The 21,500-nt window shown below is 40.3% G+C and overlaps 1 long non-coding RNA gene across 1 annotated transcript; it reads left to right on the forward strand.

The window, feature by feature from the left end:
• Positions 1-1,173: 1,173 nt before the first annotated feature.
• On the forward strand, positions 1,174-20,513 carry LOC121659304. Its single transcript, XR_006014265.1, has 3 exons — positions 1,174-1,469; positions 18,060-18,110; positions 18,698-20,513. It is a non-coding gene; the product is annotated as an uncharacterized LOC121659304 (long non-coding RNA).
• Positions 20,514-21,500: the final 987 nt, after the last annotated feature.

Genomic DNA, 21,500 nt, shown 5'->3' on the forward strand with positions numbered 1-21,500 from the left:
TATGTGGCAAGTTTCCAAGATTTAAGTATAGCAATCATAAATCATATGTGATTAGCTAGCAGAGCGTGCATTGGTAGGGGGTGGCAAGTCACTACTAGAGGTATGGCATGTGAAGCAAAGGTCATCACTTTGCTCACTGGTCTTTGGTTTCCTGCTGGTAAAACAGTGGATCCTTTGGTTACATAAAGCACTGATAGATGGGAGATTGTTTTCAGGTATTTGCTTTGCATCCTGTTGGAAATGTTCCTGGCTAAACTCACTGGCAGAACTCTCATGTGGTAATTCTGTGTTTGCATATTGTCAGGGGAGGACTCTGAAACTTGAGAAATCCTCTAAGTAAGGTTTTAATATAAAAGCAGAGTGACAGAATTTTTGGAAACAGAAAATAAAAATGAAAAAAACGGCAGCACTTAGCATATGCAAACTGAGTGGAAAGATGGAGTATCATTACATATTTTTTGCTTACTAGAGATGCAGTTATACTGGAGATGTGCTGAATCAAACCTATTTGACTGGGTAATCAATGAGGCTGGTGCTTCAGAGAGACAGATCATTTTAACTCCTATGCTGGAAAGCACACAGTGTGGGTGAATATAAACCACTCTGCAGACTTAGGCATGGTAAATGGGAGTGCTGAGAATGTCACTGGCACTTTTTCTAAAAGCTGTATAATATCACTCCAACTCTTTACATGCCTCTTCTCTCTCTGTCTACAGTGATATGAAACAAAAAGAAAGCTAAACTGATTTGTAACTATTTCATGTTCTAGTACACAAAGCATCTCTGCTAAAGGTGGTTTCCTGAGCTTGTTTGACTATCAAAAGCTGTTGCAAAGTTTGGTGTAATCATTGCCTGTGATTCAGAAGCACCTCATCATAGAACCTGTGCCTGAAAACATGAGTAGGCAAATTCATATGTGAAACTGCACTTCTCAGGACTGGGTATACACACTTTCCTAAGTAAGCATAAATGTGTCTGAATGGACTGGGACAGCATTTTCTTGGGGAATCAGGCTGATGAGCAGTTTATAAAGTGACATACTGATAACTCCAGCTGGGAGGGGGAACCTCACCCACAGAACTCAGCACAATGCAGCTCTGCACCTACTTAGCCCTTCAAGAGCACCACCATAATAGAAGTCACTGCACGCAATCCCACGCCATTGAAATGCATGCTGTAGATTTGTTAAGCATTTTATTTCTCCAGGGCTTTCTGTAACACTCATTACTCAAGAAGCTGGGTTTTTCAGAGTTAGCAACTGTGTTTTTGTAGCAACGTGGCTAGATGAACCAGCTCTGGAAATGTGAAACAGCTACAGAGGTTGAGATGGAAATGTCTGTGATTCTGAGCGGCTGGTGAGATGTGGATAGTACCAATCTCTCTTTGCATCATGGAGTTAACCATTTTCTTCTGCTCTACTAAGACCCAGCAGGAGGACCAATGAAAACATGTAGAAATCTGCCTCTCAGGTGAGGTTCCTGGGCCAACCCTAGAGCAGATCAATAGTGCAGTTTTATGCCCCACTGTGCAGTCTTCATATTCTTTAGCTGCAAAGGTAAACGTGGTTTCTATTGAACATGCACAAACTGTACTTTTGAAAGGTTTGTAACTTGACTGAATTTGGTCAGATTTTCACTGGGTAGGAAAAACAATTACTAACAGACAAGATGTACTGTTGTTACCATCTTTGACTTGTGTGCTCTGAACTTCCAGATTTTGAAGAAAATGTTTCCAGAATTTACCAGAACTATTGTTTTTTTCTCATCTTGGGATAGTAAAGGCTGGGAGGGATAAATCCTAAAGTGTGTAAATTTGAACCTCAAATGGTGATGGCTTGGGAAAGACATAAAGAGAAATGCAGGCTGCAGAATGTGAACCTTAGGCTGGTAGCAGGCTGGGCTTCCAGCCTGCTGACATAGTTTTGTTACACACTTCTACCAAGCTATTTTCTTGTATTTGCTGTACTTTGCTACTCTTAGATGCTTTTAGATGCCAGGAATGTATCTACCTATATATACTTCTCCATGAAAAAGTGATCTATCTGCATATACATTCAATGCAGACAGATGGAATACAATCTAGTTTATGTAGTATCCACAAACCCATGCTCTTCTCTTTTGCCTTTACATTTAACTTAAATTACTTTTTGAATGCCAACATCTGCACAGCAGTATGGCTCAGCAAGGCCTGCTGTTCCTAAAAGCTATTAATTGAAAAACTCTGCCTACTCTGAAACAAAACTATTCTACTTACCCCTTTTCTCAAGTACTCAAGGGAAAAAAAGGAAACTAATAGGTGTCATGGGCATTTTGGTATTATTTTAGATAAATATAGTTGTGAAATCTAAAGGTGTAACTTCTTTACATTCACCCTGTTAATTAATAAAATTGCTTAAATATAAGTTAATCACCCATGTAAATGTTTTCTTAATAGGTTTCAGGATGGGCTCACGAGCATGTCTGGGGAGCAGTCCTTTGCCAGTGTTGCCGAGTCCCAGCTCAGACTCACGGCAGGACCTCTGCTGTGGAGAGGTGTGAGCTGGGAGGGGGGGGGCAGCTCTACAGAGCCCATATTCTATTCAGTTCAAAGGAGATGGATTAAATTACAAGCGTTATAACTTGAAAAGATTTTGTAGTTCAGGAAAGCTCTTAAAAATCCTTGCTGGCAAGCTAAATAAATGATCCTTTGTTGCATCTCTTCTTCTTTGTATGGCTGCAGGCTGTTTAACAAGGACCTCTGCTGTTCGTTTAATTTATTACACCCCCTTACACTTCACATTCTTGCAATTTTTTTTAATGAGTTCTCGTTTTGTTGGTCTTTCACAACATTTTTTTCATGTCCCTTGTGTGCTTACATGCACCAACTCTATGTCACATAAAAAAATTGCAAATCCTCCCATACCAGCTGCTGTAGTTAATAAACTTGTAACTTTACCCTTGTTGAACTATGTCAAATCCTTGTAACATCTGGCATGTTTTAATTTCTATGCTATTGAGGGTTGAATTTTTATTTAAAACTCCCAGATATGGACCTGTCAAGAATTTCTTTGCACTGTAGCTTCTCTAAGCCCCTTAAATTTCTTCTGTAATTGTGAAGAATTTAAATTGACAACTACCAAATATTTATGGATTTTTAATGTGTTTAATTTGTTACATGGAATTTTTAAAAATTATTTTCTCTTTTGTTTTCTGATCGAGTGAGTAACCCAACCAAGCAAATAATAGAATACCATTTCTTGCTGCTGAGTTGATCTTTCTGTCTGTGTTACTGAATCTGTACCTACAAATTCTCCTTGAAAGAGGAGATGGGCAGCTTTGGACAAGGCAAACATGCAAGTGATAATGGTTGAGTTAGAAAAACAGTTTTGTCTCTCTTTCCCTGTCATGTGAGATTTTTGTAGCATGACTATTCTTAATATTTTTATTAACTCTCAATTTGTGCCCTTTTCTACTTAGCGGTGCTCTCCTTATTACAACCGGATTTTAGTAGTTCTTTCCTTGGTCAAAATTAATCCTGCAGAGTTTTTTTGCTTGTATCCCATTTAGTCTCAAATTCCTGTCCTACCACCTCCTCTCTCACCCTTACATCTGCTTCCCTGTTTCTAAACAAAAAATCTTGTTTAAAATCCAGGTTTACTGGAGTGTGTCAAGGGGTTAATACATTGCTCTCTCTCACTGCAATTTGATGAATCACCCATGTCTTTAATATTAGCTCATCTGAGACTACCCCAAATGATATATGATCTGTTCAGGCAAACCATATCATTAGTAATGCTTCCACAGCATCCTCTCAGCTGTGCGAAAAAGCAATTTGAAAGACAGGTTAAAGCATTTTATTGGTTTCACAAAAGGGATGAATGAGGGGAGAGACAAAACAGGACAATGCTCAGCTGGGGCCTCACTGTCACCACCTCTTCTCCTTGGTTCAAGGTTATGGGGCTGCACACCAGCACACATATAAGGTCTGACAAGTATCCTTCTCTTTTGGCTAGATAGATATAACAGTACTAATATGAAAATAAGTTACTTTACATGGGGGACTCGGTGGAAACCCTTTGCTAGAAGTGTGTATGACTCTAAACAGCTTTATAAAGAGATAAAGCAACGGGTCCAACAACATGCTAGCAGGACCCATTAGAGAAGTCTGTGCAGACTGGGGAACCTGCTGAAAATAAGACATTGTGTGTCTGTGTGGAAGACCCAGTCACAGACTGCAGCCTGATGTCTATCTGGCAGCTAGAGAGGTCCTCAGCTTCTTGGGAACATCCCTTCTGGGCAGAGTGAGGGAAGGTTTTCATCGTGTGTGTGATTTATCATTTGCAGAGTAACTCACACCAAAGCATAGCTTTACTGAGGGGAGAGAGGCGCAACTGCTGTGACCTCTGCTTTGGGGTTGCTGGGCAGAGGGCTGTGTGTTATGGCAAATGTACAGTCAGCTCTCCCAGAACCCTGGGAGACTCCAAGACTTACAGGTCATGCAATATAAGCACATCAACCCATTCTGTTGATGTGACTGCACAGCACCATACAGAAAACTCATGGCTGCTATGGACAGGCCATAAACCCCTGGTTTTTTTGGATGGCCAACTCCCCAGTCTAAGCTGTACATGTCTGGAGCTGCAAGCTGTCGAGAAATCCCAGGTATGCCGTCGTCTCTGACCTTGCTGAGGAAATTCGGACGTGTGGTAATCTCTACAGAGGTGAGGTGTGTGCTTCTCCTACTCTAGTTCAGAGCAAAGGCTCTGAATTGCCCTGTAAACTGGATCAGGTTATGTCCTCCTCCTTAAACTCTGAAGCAAGGACACAGTGGTCTACAAATATAGTTGCTTATCAAAATATCTATAAAGAGGTACCAAAAATTAACAGCATGCTTCATTTATTTTCTATGGTGTGATGAAACACTGCCTTTTTCTTGAATGTCATGTCTGTCGTCAGATACTAGGATGCTTTGGGAATGGCAGTGGGCCTGGAGAGGGTAATTTATGAAGCTAATCTCTCACTGCTGACCTACAGACATATTCCAGCTGTGTGAAGGACCAAGAAATAAGATTGTTGTGACAAAGGACGGAAAGGGAATAAAACCACTCACAGTTTCTAATTGTAATTTGAATTTAGCAAAAGAATCCCTTTCTCCATGCTGAAGTGCTATCACTCCAGGGTAAATGATCATATAGCTAATAGAGATAACCAGTAACAACAGTGCAAAACAATTGTCCCTCCACATGAAAAACTTTGAGTTGGTTCTCTGACTGTTTTACATCAGTCATAAAGCTAACATTACATAATTCCTAAAGCAAATGGCATAATTTCACCCTAATGCATTTATAATTAACTTATTAACACTAATTAAAACTGTGGAAATCACTAATATGGTTCAGAATTTGCTACTTTCTCCGTGTTTTAGTTCTTGTCTGTACACGTATTTCTTGTCTGTTTTATTTCTTTATTACTTGTCTTTACACACAGTGAAGTCTGAACTAGGAATAAAACATGGACCTCCCAAACCTACAAACTCCATCCATTGCATTTGGTGTCTTCATGACTCTCAGACTGCGCGTTTCTCTTAGGGACAATGAAGACTGGTGACGAGCTTTGACACCTTGTACATTCAATTTATCAATCCAAAGCCAACTAAGGCTAACAGTGGCTGAGCAGTCTGTATGTGACTTGAAGAGGGCATCCCATTCTATTGAATAGTTTTCACTCCAGAATTTTTTTTTTTATTGCATTTCATTTCATTATAATTCCTCTTCTCTGGGTTTGTTTCACTTCATTCCCTGATTTCAAGATTTCTTCTCCTTTAATGAATATTCTTAATTTCATGAAAGGAAATGAAATCTTGCGATTTCAGTATCATTTCGGCAAGTTTTGGTCCTTTTCACTGCACCTCATGTCATCCCATTTAAAATTTAATGCTATTCACTCCATTTCAATAGTTTATTTTTTTGGATTGCATTTCATTTCATCATAATTCTTCTCCTTTGTGTTCATTTCACTTAGTACCAAGATGTTGAGATGTCAATGAGTATTATTTCAGCCTGTTTCAGTTCTTTTCACTGCAACTCATGTCATCACATTGCAATTAATTGTATTCACTCAATTTCAAAATTCTCTTTATTTTTTTCAATTGCATTTAATTTCATTATATGTAATGTCCAGTCAGTTCATTTCACTTTGTCCCCTAAATTCGAGATTTGATTTTGTTTCATGATTTCATGACAGGAAATGAAATCTCGTGGTTCCAAGGAGTAGCTTTCAGCAAGTTTCGGTCCATTTCAGTGCACCTCATGTCATCCCATTATATTAAATGATATTCACCCCATTTCTGAATTTTCTATTTTTTTTTTCAATTGCATTTAATTTCATCATATGTCCTGTCCAGTCTTTTCATTTCTCTTCATTCTCTGATTTTGAGATTTCGTTTCCTTTCATGAAATGAAAATTCATGTGTGTGACTGTGCAGGCTTGACTACATTTGCCACGTACTTTGATGGTTCTTCTGTTGTCTGCTAGGGTAAGGAGACAGAGTGAGAGGAGCATTGTCCTTTCCGTGTTTGTCCTGTGGACATTGCGTAAACATTAACACCCTTGTTTCTGCCAAGATTCCTCAGAGACTTTCTGTTTGACATTATTATCTACTGCTTTTAAAGGCTGCAGCACAAGCATGGTGCTGGTTGCAGGTGGGCACTGGCAAGGGCACCCTGGCATGGTGCACAGTCCTGCATCACTGGTGGCACTGGGTTCAGAAGAATGCCCTCTCTTTTGGCAGATGCACGTTTCATGTTCAGCCCCTCTGTGCAGACAGGGAGTTTATTGTTAGAGGGAGGGTCATTCTTTCTGTTGTCTGATTGTAGGAGGTTCTTGTGCAACCAAAGGGTACAGCAGCTCTTATTGCCTTTTGTCAGAGTATGCCAAATATAACCATGCCATTGTAACTTACAAATCAGGAGCATAATTTTAAGTCCACTGATTTGTTCATATTATGGTTTTATCTTCTGGCATGTGTTCATGTACACACAAGCACCAGTGGAAATATAATGTGTCTCTGTGCAATTATCTACTTCAACCAACCTCCAGCAGTACAAGTGTATTACAAATCAAGTACAGCATTATCTGAATCAGCTGGATGATGCTGTCAGTTTATACCTGTAACCTTTAATGAAGCTTGTATGACCCTCTTTGGTTTTGGGACATATGAGACTATTTGTTGTCTTTTGAGATATTTGTGAAACCTGTATCGAGGCATTATTTTACCAAAAAATGATGCTTTGGCTTATGTCTTGGTAAGTCCATTGTGTTTAATTCTCTAACCTCCAAGTAAATGTTACCTTGAGAGCTTCCTAAGTTGATTAGGCTTTTGTTTGCATGTATCAGTAAGGTTCCTATTTAGCTTATGTGGAGACTCTGTCAAAAAGAAAAAAAATACACAGTGAATATATTTTCCTTGTACTGGTTACTGAGCCTCAGCAAACTTTCATATTTTTTCAAATTTTGTCAGTTCCAGAAAGCAACCAGTCTTGATTTGAAGATAAGAAAGGATGGAAAGTCTTTCCTAAACCATTTTGTGTCTAACTTCCCATTATTAATTCTTGCCATTCCTTCCTTTCTGTTGATCCATAGATCCATTCAATTTGTTATTGAAATATCATGATATCAATATCATGAAAATGAACACGTCTGCTGTCACTAAGTCAGCTTAGTCTTCTGCGGCAATTTTGTGAGCTCCATAGATCCAACATCTTAAGTTTCCTACAAGAAATAATTTTTAATACATCTTAGATTATTCTTTTAGATTTTCATTTTTAGACATCTCCTTTCTTATTCTTTCTCTGAAAAATATAAATACCAGCATTATGTGCATATTGCTGTATGCAAATATGAAATCACTTACTACATTATTCACTGCTCTCTTTACACAAAGGGATCACAAGAATTAGATCCATTCCTTTTGCCAGTTTCATACTGAGAATTCGTATTCTGTTATTTTTCACAGTTTGGTCTTGAAAAAATTTGTATCAGCTTGATGATCATCTCCCTTTTGCCTCAAAAATCTTGTTTATATTTTCCAGTATTTACCCCTGCAGGACACTTAGGCTGGTCATTCTACAATATCTCTTTTTTGTCTTTTCTCTGTTCTCAAATGTGGGTGCTATGATGGGCTTTTGCATTGCTCTGGTACTTCTCTTTTTCCCCATGAATTTTGAAAGCTGTAAAGATCAGTTCATTCATGTCCCTGAGTTTGCTAGAGTTGGTGGAAGTGGGACTGTTTGTGTATCATAGATAAATAATCTCCAGTTTGTCTTTGTTCTAGCCTAAACTGTTACCACTTTATCACTGATGTTAATTGTGTCAGCCACCTGAGCCCAGTTTACTTTCTTAATGAAGATAGAAGAAGTAAGATTGAAGGAAAAAAAAGTACTAAATGAATTGGCTTTGCAAAAGCCATCTGCTACCAGTTTTTTTTCCATCTAGTGAAGGACCAAGTCATTCAGTTTGTTCTGATTTATCATATGCAATCCATTGTAACCCTTCCCTTCTCTGCCTCAAATATTTTCCAAATGTGTTCATTTTACACTATTGTTTGCTCCGTGCTGGGCTATCTTTTCCTCATTGTGAGGAGCCTCTCATATAATTCTCATTTCTGGGTGAAATTCCTTTCTTTTCTTTTAGCAGTGTAGAGATTTTTTCAGTGAATTATGGTTTACGGACATTCTTCTCAGGTGAACTGCCCACAACAGTGCTTTAGGAGGGCAGTCAAATGTCACTCGTGGTGCAAAATGGTCTTGTATGATTTTAATCTGATATTAAATATTCCTTCTTTATTTGCCTCTGATGAAATGTCCTCAAACTTCTACAATCAAATTACTTCCTCACTGGAAATTCACTTTCCTCATGGAAATTCTTAGTGACCTTTTATAAATGTCTCAATACACCAGCATCTCAACTTTCCAGGGTATCTTACAAAAATTAACAAACGTGATTGTTGCCCTTCAGAGAGATCTCAGAGTCTTAATAAAATTTGTTAGAAAGTGACCTCTCACTTAGAGTCAGCTCTGCCGACTCAGTACCTATCTCAGTGCTGCAGCTAGCAAATCTGGACAGTCAATGTCAGTGTTAGCCTATTGTGCAAGTGGCTGGCTGGCAGTGAGACACCTGGTAGATAACTAGCTGTGTGAAAAATCCCATGAAGAGACAGAGCTGTTAATCAAAATCCCCACTGCAAAAGAGTCATTAGAGCTTTACTTGACTTGTGTCAGCACTGTGTCAACAGGAGTGCTCAGAGGAAATAATGGTCCACAGGGCCTGCTGTGTGATGTGGGTGACTGGAGAGACTGCTCACACTCTGGAAGTGCCCTGCAGGTGGGACCCCGGGAAACAGAAGAGGGGTCACCAACGCTGGAAACGGTTCTGGGGCTCAAGTACAACACACAGCAGCACCAGTGAGAGCCAAGCATGTATCCCCCATGAAAAAAGGGAAGGTGTTGAGTAGGCAGTTTTTGAGAAGACAGTTTCAATAACTTGATGGTTATGCAGTATGTAAGTGTAGCTATGAAGTCTTGGATATGGACAACTAAAATATCATTAGGATTTTAATCTGCCTTGTGAATCCTGCCAAAAGTCAGGAGAAATAATGTGCACAGTTTGCACAGAGCACAGGAATATAACAAGGCAAATGCTCTTGTATTTCCACCAGTTCCAAGATATCTATTAGAAAGTTTGTTCTATTCTTTTTCACACAGTTCAGAATGCCTTAGCAAGGGTTTAGTCCCCTTGAAAAGTGTCTACAGGGACTTAGCCTTTTTAACTCAGGAAAAAAAGAAAGATAAATAAATTAAAAAATAAATTTTACAAAATTTTGTTGATTCATTAGCTTCAGCAGGGTGCCAGATCGAACATCTACATGGAAACAGCCTTCCATGACTCTGACCTGCATTGCAAATTGTCTGTAATTTAATAGTGAGTGAGGCTTAGGGGGAGCAATTGCTTCAAATGTTTGCTGCCATTAGCTTAAGGGAGAGGAAATGAGAGGAATCCAGAAGTTTTCATTTCCAAGCGAAGCATGTCAGACAGCACAGCACAAGACCTTTTTAAATTGCAATATGGCATCATATTAAACAGAACCCATCTGTTTCCTTTGGCTTTGCATCAGTTTACATTTTTTCTTAGATGTAGTAGTAGCAAATGTCAGAGCTTTTTCACTATTTCCCATAATGCAAAATTAATATGTGACTATGTAGGTCTGCAGCTCTCAGCTGACCCATTGCTGCAAACTCTGAGCTGCTCATCTTCTCAGAAGTACCAGCAGTGAACTTAAATGGAGACACCGTGTGAAGTGACTTCTATCAAAGTGTTTTACTGCTGTTAATGAAATAAGAGAATAGTAATTATTGTGAAATGATGCCTGAAAATGAGTGGCAAGCACTAGCAGGTGCTGATGGGCTGGATAGTGATCCTACCACTAGTAGAGTATGTGGATGGACCTGGGTTCCAGCGGGGTGTTTGGGCTGTACTCTGCAGCACAAGGGAGGGGGCTGGGCTGCCTGAGCAGGGATAGGGGCGGCCAGGGCTGACCTTGGGGTGGAGGCCCAGGGCAGTGGGGCCTTGAGATCTGATCCTGCCTATCTGGGGGAAAAGGATGGGCAAGTGGTGCCTGCTGAGCTGGTGGCTGGGCAGGAGGCTTGGGGAAAAGAAAGGATCTTGCTGGGGACAGCATCCACCATCAGCTAAGGAATGGCCTGTGATTTTAATTGCTGATTCCAAGGCATAAGCGGTTTCTTACTCTTGGGAGTGAGGATGTGAACATTTAGATTAAAAGAGCCGGGGGTGTGTGACACTGGGGATGAGAGATTGATATGCTGCAGCAAGGGCATCCAAACATGAGGCCCTGCATGCCTGAAAGAGAGCTCCTCATGTGCATCCTGAGCCTGCCAGTGCTGCCATCCTTCACCTCCCCGAGGGCTGATAGCTTTTGGGGCTGGCAGGAAAACTGCACTGAGATGGGCTGTCAAAGCTGCGTGCAAGGGACTCACCAGAATGGGCCTCTGAACGGGACCCTCTGGGCAACTAACACAGAGAGATGACCTCTGGAAATGCGAGATTTTGATGATTCCTGCAACTTAAAGGACTGCCTATTGAGTTGGCTGTGAGTGGACCTTTGTTTTGAAGGGCTTCGCTGCTAGGGAGAGGGGAGGTGGATGCTTTTAATAGCCAGGGATGGTATGGTTAGAGATGATCCCACTTCTGACATTCCTTTGTCAAGCCTAAATTCCATCTGGCATCTGGCTGGGGTAGTTCAAGGGTTCTTGGGATCCTCCACCAGCTCACAGGGTACAGCAAGGGAATGAGCGAAAATTTTCAGGTGTGTAAAGTGGGATTTTTCTTGTTGAACTGCAGAAAATCATCTCATCCTAAGGCCAGCATCCAAATTGGTTCAGGTGAATTCCTCTCTGCAGACACCCAGGTATTTTTCAGGGTATGAGTCTTACTTACCATCTCTGTCATTGATGTTGGTATTCTCTGTGTTCAGAGGGAGGGGAGCTGCCTCCCACCAGCAATAGCCTGTGGACATGACCTATTGAGTCTGTCTGCATCCTGCTGCTGTAGCACTATCAGATATGCTGGTGAAATACATCACTCTCTTTTATGAGATTTTTCTCCTCTGTTGATTCCAAGTCCATAGTTAATCAGGCACAGGCACCAAAGTGGTACCGCTCAGCAGCTTAAAAAACAACATGGTGGTTGTTGCAATTTACCCAGCCTGCTACTGCACTATGTAGTCAGAGAAAGACAGGGTCACTGACTTGTGTGGCACTTGCTTCAAGAGCAAAACAAGAGTGGCAATTCAGGAAAGACTCATCAGTGACTCTGACAAAGCCAAGCTAAAAACATGAGGATCGCTTAATGTATTTCCAAAATTTGAGAGTCACCTAAATCAGTACATGTAAGTCTTCATTTTGCTCTCATGCAAGCTGTGAAACATCAAAAGACAGAAGCACTGATTTTTTTTTGGTTGTTGTTTTGTTGTGGTTTTTTTTGTTTGTTTGATAAACTTTTAGCAGATTTGCTTTTCTTAATTAATTTTCTGGGTCACTTTCTGATTCTTCTGGTTTGTTATTACACATGTGACAATCATGGTAGCTTTGCACTGATTACAGCAAGTGTGTTCAATTAGATCAGGCTTTTTTTTTGGTAGGAATGTACAAAAACTGAGATGGATCAGAGGCTAGCAGAAAAATGTCACCTAGTATTTTAAATAAGAGTTTTAACTTATCTATCTAATATTATGTCTGTCTTTTGAAACAACCAAAATTGCTTGTGGGGCGTCCTTTTTCTCAAGATGTTAAGGCCCCCAAAAGCAAAGCAGAAGCATGAACTGGACAGTCATGAGAATAGATAATGTTTCTGTTTTCTAAACCTTATTTCTGAAAGCTTTTCTATTTTCTTGTTCCATTTCTGTGTCTTGAGGTTTTCTGAAAGTGTAAAGTCCTGTGCAGCGTGAAGAGATATAATGTAGGGTTAAGGAAAAATGGTTGTGGTGCTTTCTAATATCTGCTCAGTGATGTAATGCAATGCAGATTAATGCCTCTCCTCCAGCTGGCAAACTCCTATGGAACTATTCACACACTCACAAGTACATACACCTACTCATGCTTTTTCCCTTTCTGTGGCCTTAAAAAAACACCCCAAACCAAAACCCCCAGGGGAGTCTGTTTCTGCTCACAGGACTAGCAGATCCTGGCCTGCTCTGCTGAAACATGATTAATGAAGTATAAGTGGATAGTTTTCTTATCAAAGGGCTACTGACAGATTAAAGGCTGATTAAAGTTGATTGTTGTTTATATATGAAAGGAGGCAACTACTTGATTCCTGGTGGGCAGCAGTCACTATGAAAGTTTGTTTGCTTTTGATGGAGATGATGGATGGACAGGATTCCTGGAAGAGTACAAATTTTCTTCTAGGATGGAGCAGCCAAATGCTTCCTATGCAGTATATCCCAGCTTTTATATATTAAAAGGTATATAAACACATTGAGAGCAAGGAGGGGTGAAGGGCTCTTGTGGAAGCACTCAATAAATCCTGCATCAGGTAATAAACTCGCTGATATCAAAGGGCTCATCTGCGCCTTAGAGATAAGCTCTTATGTAATTTGATACTTATCAAAGATCCATGAGTTTGCAAAATTTAGTTGGGAAATCTTCTGAGCAGAGGCCATGACAAGCCGTTTGTGAAAATAGCATGATATATTTCATAGAAGTCAAAGCACTAGAGCAGTCTTCCTTGCAGTATCTTAGAATGCTTGAATTTCTTGCTGAAGCATGAGAAACTAGGGAAAAGAACTAATGCTAGCTCAGACATATGCAAAATGCCTTTAAGTTGAGAAGATTTGACCACTGGGAAGCCTGTGAGCTGTCTCTCATGGTGCCTCATCAATGCTTACAATACACAGTGCTCCACCCTAAAATCTACCCCTGTGTGCCACGACAGCAGTGGTTTCAGCAGATGCAGCAGGTTTTCATGGTGTGCATCCTGCCTAGCAGCTGCCAGTTTCATTCAAGACAAGTCTTGTTTGCAGCTTCCCCCACCTTGCCTTGGAAGCTGTGTTTAAGCTGGTCCTTGCCTGAGTTGGGTTAAACTTGTGCCTGTACCTGGTTTTGCACCTTGCTGACCCAGACTCAAGGCTAATGCCTTGACTTGAGCAAGGCTGATGCCTGTCCAGCTGTGCCCTTTATCTGTGGCTTGCCTTGGTCTTCTTCCATTGCAGACCAACCATCAAATAACTGTTTCCCACTGGTGATGAGCATGTACAAGGAAAATCAGTTGCAAGTTAGTGCCCTTACTTTTAGAAACCACTCTCTGAAAACAGGATCAACCTCTCTGGGCATATTTTGCTGTCACATTTATTTTCCTTTCTAGAAACTGCCTTATTTTGTTTTGATCTTATTGCTCATGATAAACATGTGCTGGCTAATAATAATCGATAACCATAATTTCAGCAACAAAAAGTTTGAAAAGTTTTGAAAGTCTATTTGCAAACCTGTCAAGTGGATATTTTTTAATGCATACTTGGATATTTTCCTTTCATTTTCTCTGTTGGTGTCTCCATAATTTTAGTTTCCCTGTAGCAAACATCACAGTATTTACAGAGATATGAACAGTGTTGAAAAATAGGCTATTCAGGGTTTGTTTTATTAGTTCAACATCACCAAATAAGTTTAGGTAAGTTGGAAGCAACTTTTTTATCTCAGAGAGGTAAAGAGCCAGGCTACCGTGTCCATGCTGAGGATGTTTGAAATTAGGTTAGTGACAAAACTGTGAGTTGTAGTTCCTGCCTATTGTCACAGTCCAGCACCACAACATCATGCCACAGCCTGTCCTGACATGACAGGATGCAAGAGAGCAGCTGGCCCTGGTCTGTGAGGAAAGGACCAGCACTGCTGGGAACCACCCTGTGGGGTATCATTCCTCACTAATGAGCTTAAGTGGAACCAGGTGGAGTGCAGAGGCAACACGAGGAGAGATTTTGTAGAAAGCCCTGGTGTCAGCGTGACTACATAAATAAATGGAGGCTTTCTTATTCAGATATGAAACAACTGGACAGCTGAAAAAGGATGCTGACAATCCAGAGGGAAACACTTTGCTTTGCACTTTGTTTTGAATGTATAGCAATGCCTGGCTGTTTTTTTTTTGTGGGTGTATGGAAGGTTGTTTTTCTTACGTTAACCAAAATATGTGTTTCTCATTTTCTCTGTCACTAATTTACACAGTCTTAAAGACTTAATCTGCTTCCTTCAGGTTCCATTAAAACCTAGGTGAGAGCTTGGCTTTTGCAAGAGGCTGTTAACTGAAGCATGAACCTCCACCCTTCTTACAGGCTGTTCCATATGTTGCAGATAGGCCTGCATTTATTGGCTGTCTTTATTCTCACCACCTCTAGGCATTGAATTCAACAGTTAGAGCAGGAGCTTAGTGTCTTTCTTACATCTTTCTATACCTGACCTAGGAAAATGCACACCTTCATCCCGTTTGGAATAAATTGCCCTGTGATGTTGCCTTTCTCTTTCCATCCACATTAAGCAAGTCTGTGGTGACTGTGTACTATACCTGTCTTCAGTAAGAGAGATGAATCTAGGCACACACAAATTTGATGTTGACTTTTTGTAGTCAAGAGGGAACTCTATACAGAAGAATGTGCCTTTCTCATGACTACCCCCTATGTTTGGGTATTTTCCTATTTAACCAAATTCTGTTATAGTATTTGGTATGCTCATTAGGATTCCAGATGGCTTTTTTTAGCATACACAATACATGAAACCACTGAAAGGCAATCTCTGTGGAATCCCTTTGGATTCCCTATAAATATTTAACTTCCAGTCCAGCTTTCTAGCTATCTTGTTTTTTCTGTCCTATAATAAGATCCTTTAATATAGCTCCCAGAGCTGTAGTATAGAACCTTACACCTTATAAAAAGGAAATTTGCAATGGATATAAGGAAATTATATCAGAAATTCCCTGCAAACAGCTTGCCAGTGAGTTAGAGATAGTGTCAAAGCTGGCATTATGCCAGCACTGGGTGACCACTACTCTTGGATATTTTTCTAAAGTTTAATTATTTACATATGTTTATTCCCCAGCCCCCAAAGAAATATTTTTGCAATGATTTAAAAAACCCAAAAGAAATCAATGCCAGCCACTGGATCCTTAGAAGAAACTTTTAACAACAAGGAATGTAGTACACACACAATAGAACTAAATACCCTGACTATAAGAAACAGATTTCTTTAAAGATAAAGATTGTGATCAGCATTAAATAAGACAAAATAGAGCTTTTACCATGGGGAAAAACAAAAAGTGAAAGGAATGAAAAACCCAGTGTGGTGAATTCTTTCTAGGGCTAAGTCTTACAGATCAGGGCAGAAGTTCCATTACTGCTAAGTTTTGTTACTACATCAGGTAGAACCAAGGGAGTATTTAATGTGCATTGCAGTCAGCACTTTGAATAAAACTCCTCTCTGGGGGATGTCTGCAGCCAGTGTTTGTGTAGATTTCACTCTGTGCAATTTGGTATAAATCTCTATTGCAAGTACTGCTGCATGGCAAGGGAGTTGTTCTTGCCACCAGAGACCTTTTTTAGCAATCAAAATCCAAGCAGACCCCTACCCTGCAAAACCAAACAAAACCAAGAATTCCCAACCCCCAAATTCAAAGACATGGAGCCCTTCCTCCCAATGCCATAGAATCATAGAATGGTTTGGGTTGGACGGGACATAAGAGATGATCGAGTTCCAACCCCCCTGCTATGAGATGGGACACACTCCACTGGCCCTGGTTGCTCAGAGCCCCATCCAACCCTTCCAGGGATGGGGCATCCACAACTTCTCTGGGCAATGTGTTCCAGTGTTCAGCATCCTCACAGTAAAGAATTTCTCCTGTATACCTAACCTAAATTTCCCCTATTTCAGTTTGATCTCATTGCTCCTTGTCTTATCACTACAGTTGCTGATAAAATGCTCCTTTCTGGTTCTCTTGTAGGCCCCCTTAAGGTACTGGAGGGATTACTATGAGGTCTCACAACCTTCTTTTCTCCAGGCTGAATATCCCTTGCTTTCTCAGCTTGTCTTCACAGGAGAAGTGCTCCAGTCCTACAGGATTTTCAAGTTGCTAGGACTGCAGGCTGACTCACACCTCATTCAATCAGGTGTTGCAAATCCTCAAAGATGGGAATTTCATAGTTTTGCTGAGCACCTGCTGTAGTGTTCTCATGTTCCTTTTGACTCTTTTTTGCTGTGGATGAACAGGTCAAATATCCTCTTTTCTTCTTCACAGATTATGTTCCAGACCTCATTCAATCATCAGTCTCCTGGGGGACTCTTGCCCAGAAGTTGGAAGTTTTCTTTATGAGCAGCACTCAGTGCAGTACCCCAGCTGAAGTCAGGCCAGTGCTGTGTAGGATGAAGAGATGATCCTGCCAGTGCTGCAGACTAATTTTCTATTTTTTCACCCTAGTGTGATGTTTCTCTTTTTTTGCAGTAGCATGATGTTGTTGACTCATGTTCAGCTTGTGATCCATAGTAACTGCCAGCTCCTTTTTTTCAGAACTGATTAGTCATCTGCCATCCAGCACCTGAACAGCTGACAGTTTAACTACCGTAAATTCTGCACGTCTCCTTTGAATATTATATTTCTGTTGGACTGTGCCTCTGATTTATCAGGATAATTTTGAATTCTGTATCAGTCTTGCAATGTGTTCCCATGTCTGCAAATGTGATAAGCCCAGAGCAATCATGACAATATTGTGTTGCAATGGACTCTAGGTATACCTTGTGGGACTACGTATGATGCGTAGCTCCATCCTTCTAAAAGTTGCATTTAACTCCCCTGGTATGGTTTGCGAGCCCATTCCACACCCTTGGATAGCAGTTTCATGTAGTTCATATGTATCTAGGTTAAGTGTGATAATGCCATGTCTGACAAACAGGAAAAAGTACCAACATCATAGGAGCTGTTATTGTGCACACACGGTCATTGGTGTTGACTGAAGAAACAAGCCCACCTGTATAAAGTTATTCCCTGGTAAGAATGGCAAATAATTTTAGATTGTAGAAGAATTCAGGCACTAAGGTACCAAGACATGATGAAGAACTATTAGAAAAAAACATGAAAATAAGACAGCTTTAAAATTATCACTCATTCTTAACACATGCTGAATCAACTTTCATCACTTAACCTTCACTGCCCTGATGCAAAATACGATTGAGGTCTGGTAGAACCAAGCAGAGTGGGTGGTATGGGTAAGGAAATTTTGTTTTTCCAATAGGAATTATTCTGCTTTGTATATCATTACAATATATAGTTAGAGAAAAATACCATGAAGACAAAAAATGGGCGGGACTACAAAACATGTTATGGGATAGATCCGTGGTGGTATGCATGGAGAGGTTAGAGGACCTGGATGGAAAGCAGGACTGAGTTTTAAATGAACAAATCTTATGCCTTTTTTTGGAAAAAGGAGAGCTACAATGTAATGAACCAAGGTACCACTGAATTATACCTGTTTTACAGGGAGAAGAATGTGATGCCAGGACTTGTCCTATTGAAGTTGGCAGGAGTGTGGTAGGCATACCAATATTCCCAAGGTTTCCATGACAAATCCCCTGTTTCCTTCAGAAAGTCCTGCACTCTGCTGAGTCTATGTCTTTTCTCAATCTGCAATTGCCATGTAATACTTTGTGGTCTGCTCTTAGCACTTCAAAAGGCCAGCTGCTCCCTCACATTATCAACTGGCTTTTTATCTATAAATAGAGTGTAGCTACTGTCCTGGGGAGATTCTGAGCTGGAATATATGCAAATATATTTGACAGATTTTCTGAGGCTCACTCTCGGGGGTTAACATAAATTTTCAGATAGGATAAAAGTCAGCAGCACATCCAAATATTCTAAAAGCATTTTATGACACTGAAGATTGTTCTACTTTATATATGCTTTCTCTCATTAACGTGCTAGTACACATCAAATCCTTATTTTCAAAAGGAAAGAATATGGACAGTCTCCTTCTCTGAGCAAAACCTGGGACCTTTAGTGGACCTTTTGTATTCATTTGTGCATTGTATCCATTCTCCAAAACCTTATGCAATCCCTTCTTGAAGCTCAATGAAAATGACATGCAGTGATAGTTTTGTTTCAATCTCCATTTCTTCCAGGCTTGAGTTTCGTGTGGTAGTGTGAGAAGAGACACAGCAGATGGCAGTGCATGACATCAATTATCTCTGCTGCACTCCTGTTCCCAGCGGTAATTGTCCAGAGCCGGTGAGATTACACCGGAGGGCACCCCCCACTCCCTGGCTCCATGTGGAGGAAAGGAAGACACCTCTGTGAACCAGTGCACTCTGAGGCATCACTTTTGCTTCATGGATCAAGACTGCTGAATCAGCAAACCCCCCCGCCCCCCACATTTAAGCAGCTTTATCACTGGCAGGAGACTCCGAAGGCCTCCTATATACAGACAGATTGCAGCTTTCAGCAGAAGCCAGTCCCAGGGTGTTTCTGTTTTCACCCATCCTTCACAACGTGATTCATGTTCTTAACTGCTTTGCTGCTTCAAAATCTAGTCAATTTGCATGTCAAATTAATTTTTCTTCATTTATCCTCATAGTTCTGTTTTTGGGTGAATGTTAGAGTGCTCGTTTTTGGTGCTTTCTGGTCTTTGAACTAATATCTGGCACAGAAATAATGATGGCATTAAACAAAAAATTCCCTTACCATGTTGTGATGTGTTTCATCAATTTGATCTGGTGCAAGGGACCATCTGAAATAGGAGAAAAGGGAAGATGAAGGGGAAAGGGAGGAAACAGGATTTTCTTGAATGCTAACACAGGACTGCTTTGATAACAATGACTGAGAAAACAAGAAAGAAAGTCTGCAAATTAGAGAGTTTTAAGTAAAAAACATTGTTTTTAACCAAAATATTTAATTATGGAGCTTTTAGGGAGAGCCCAGTGGAGTGCCACTAAGATGATGGAGGAATTGGATCACCTCTCCTGTGAGAAGAGACTGAGAGAGCTGGGACTGTTCAGCCTGGAGGGGACTGAAATATCACCGATGTATACAAATACCTAAAGGGAGGGTACCAAGAGGATGGAGCCAGACTCTTTTCAGTGGTGCCCAGAGGCAATGGGCCAGGCAACGGGCACAAATTGAAACACGGGAAATTTCCTCAGAACATCAGGAAACAACTTTTCAGTGTGAGGGTGACTGACTGAGCACTGGTACAAGTTGAGGAGTTTCCACCCCTGGAGATCTTCAAAAGCTATCTGGACACAGTCCTGGGTAACCAGCCCTAGGTGGCCCTGCTTGAGCAGGGTGGTTGGACCAGATAACTTCCTGAGGTCCCTTCTAACTCAACCATTTTGTGATGCTGTGAACCCAAAGAGATGCCAATTCCTGAACTGTACTCTCCTGCACAATTCTGGTAATTTCCAATGTCTCATTGAAAACTGCTTGGAGCATTATTAGATAAAAAGTATACCTGAAGCTGCAATTGGAAAACTAGTCTTAGACAATGTCCAAACATTGTCTCAATATTCAAATTCCGAGGGATTTCCTGAATCTGCTAATTTACTATCCTAGTGCTACTTTCCAAAGCACCTCAGCAAATATGCCATGTGCTATTTTTTTCAGAATGACATATTTGAAATGGATCATGAAGTGACAGAAATGCTGGGATAGTACAAGAGGCTGTCTCTTCTGTTTATTACCAATTTTGCACCTGGGCAAGTAGCAGGTAACATTATCCTTGCATCACCTGGAATTCAAATGAAGGAATTATCTTGTTATCTTTGTTTTGATTGAATATTCTCTCCCTTCAAATAAAAGACAGACATTTTGTTGATATGGTAGTTCTAATTACCAAAAATAGAAAACTCTAAAATATGGAAACAAGTATAATTACCAAATCTGTGAAAAAAAGAATCTTTCTTTTCAATAACCTGAGATGCTGACAGAATCTATTTAAGAAAATAAAAAAATCTGCAAATGTCTTATTAATCTTTTTGAAAGAATCTTTTTTTTTCAAGCAAAGACATGATCAATATGTAAAAACTTGTGTGTGGAACTATCCAGTTAGAGCAACTTTTTTGTCAGTTCTTTTATTCAGCATGGATTGTTTACCCTCTATCCTGAATAATTTTGGACAAGAAGGTGCAGAAAAATATTTTGATTCTTTCTATTACAAGACAAGATGATTGCTTTAGAATCTTTCAATTAAAGACAAGAAGATTCATGTAGGATCTACTTCTTAAAGCATATGTTCTCTGTCAGGAATGACTAAATAGGAGAAAAGTCTGTTTTCAAATAGGTCTCTGCAGGGAGCACTGATTGGGAATTAGGTGAGGAATAACTCCAGAAAGAGGTGCGTGCATCAAAGGCTTAGCCTGTGCTCCTCAAGGTGTTGTTGAGACAACATTCCTGGGGAACAAATGTCCATGTCATGACCATCCACTTAGAGAGAGACGCTGACTTTCATCTCAGAAAGGCCAAAAGATTAATGAGCAAAAGGTCTTTTTCCCTCGATGCCTTTCCTCCAGAAGAGGTTTGGATGCTCGGAAATGTCAAAAGCACTGTGGGGACACTTGCACATCTGTCAACCGGTGAAGCAGCTCATCAGTCAGGGTAGCTGATTTGGGAAACAAGGATACTGCAGCTAATGCCTGTTTCAAATTCTCTTTATAGAGTTTGCTTAGGATTTTATAATGTATAGCATTAGCACTTCAGAGACCCTCATCTTTTTTTAGAAACTAAGGGCAAATTTTGACAGTAATCTTTCTACTGCTTGTCTCAGAAGAAAAGCAGCTATTAAAGAAAACAGCTAACTTTCAGTTGTCCTCATATCACCAATAGTCACCACCCTTGTAAATTTTCCACAACAGATGATCACTAGTTCTCATGCTGAAGAAACAAAACAGTATCAGTGAGAGATATCTGCAGAGTCACAAGATTATCCCACTT

The sequence above is a fragment of the Corvus kubaryi genome, unplaced genomic scaffold, assembly GCF_017639235.1.
Source record: "Corvus kubaryi isolate FWS band 111438036 unplaced genomic scaffold, C.kubaryi_AGA036_p1.0 split3-73, whole genome shotgun sequence".
NCBI lineage: Eukaryota > Metazoa > Chordata > Aves > Passeriformes > Corvidae > Corvus > Corvus kubaryi.